Here is a 1702-nt window from a genome sequence, read left to right as displayed (position 1 = left end):
AAAAAAACTCCATGAGAATTATCCTGCCACATGGGTGGAGGAGATTTTAATTGTTTGAGACAGCTCAGCACCAAACAAGGAATCAGGAGGACTCTGTAGTATATGTGGCAAAGATGTCTAATTTCTCCCTCTACCAGTCCTCCTTTTCCTTTTAGTAATAGAAGCCTGTGGATTCTAGCTGAGCACTTGCTGCCTAGCCAGAGATGACATTTTCCCCCCATCTTGTAGTTGACCACGACTGTGTGCTATTGTTCTGGCCATGAGATTGATGTGGAAGTAATGTATGCAATCTCTGGTCCTACTTTAAAAAAAAAAAAAAAGTGCTTGGCCTTTACTTTCTCTTTCCCCTTTGCACTGACTGGGATATGGAAGTGGTGATGATGAACCAGCCATCACAATGCCGATGAGGACAACATCTGGCTGATGTTAGAACAACATGATAGAAGGAACCCGAGACCCTGTGTGGCCTGGTGAAACAGAAATTCCTCCCTGTCCTGGAGGAATCAAACTTGAAGGTCAGCAAAGTTTTTTTATGTAAAGGGCCTAATAATAAATAATTCAGGCTTCGTAGGTCACATATTGTCCCCGTCATACATCCTTGTTTTTACAACCATTTCAATATGTAAAAATCATTCTCACCCTGAGGACTGTACAGAAAGTCTGGCACCAAATTTGGCTCACAGGTTACAATTTTGTTGACTCCTGCTGTGGATAATGTTACATGGGAGAGAGGTAATATCTATCTGTTCTGAGCCACTGAATTGTAAGATCCTTTGTTTCAGCACTCTAACAAATATGGCATATAGCCATGCAGTTAATGATTTATAACAAAATATATTCTAGGAAAGATTTTCCACAGAGAGGGAGTGGATCTCTCCTGGACGGCAAAACCCAGACATATAAAACATCCCTCGTCTTCAGAGCTGTCATGTACTGCACAACTCAATAAGGTACCACTCACCTTTCAAACATTGTACATTTATACATCTGTTACAAGTTTAAGGCAGATGGCAGTAAATCATCTTGTACTGAAAGATATAAAAAACACAATGACAGATTTTCAGCCTATGGAAGTAAACAGTGTATTCAGAAAGGTGGTTTTTCTGAACAGTAGTCTCTGATAGTGAACTCTTTGATCTCCATTGCCTAAGGTTAAAACAGTCCCCATTAAGTAAGGTTAGTTAAAAAATAATGAATTTCTTCCCTTAAAAATATAAGTTGCTTAGGAAACTCCAGCTTCATGTAATTTTTTAATTAGAAATTCCAAATTTTAAATGCCACAATATTTTGTATCACAGATGCCTCTCTAAAAATAAATTTACATGATGAGACCTTGTCTCTAAAAAATAAAAATAAATAAAAATAAAAATAAGCTATTTTAAAAACTAGTTATTTAAAATGAACAATGTGGACAAGATATACTAACAGTTTCTCTGAGACTGATCACCCATTATTCCATGAATAATAGAAATTTCTGATAAGAATGTTGCTTAATAGAGATTTTCCTATGTTATCTCTGCGGTTCTAGTGGGTGGCAAAGGCAGCCATCCAGGTAGGGCACTGTAAAGGCGTGGCCTTAGTCATTTACACTAGGACAATAAGAGACCCTCTACAAGTGTGTACCTGGATAATGTGTAATGGCTGCTCTTGATGCCTTCTCCACTCACACTTCATTGCAAAAAATTGAATGAAATCCAAGTAT

The sequence above is a fragment of the Mandrillus leucophaeus genome, unplaced genomic scaffold (assembly GCF_000951045.1).
Source record: "Mandrillus leucophaeus isolate KB7577 unplaced genomic scaffold, Mleu.le_1.0 Scaffold1199, whole genome shotgun sequence".
NCBI lineage: Eukaryota > Metazoa > Chordata > Mammalia > Primates > Cercopithecidae > Mandrillus > Mandrillus leucophaeus.
The sequence above is the reverse complement of the archived record's forward strand: the minus strand, read 5'-3'. Positions refer to the sequence as shown.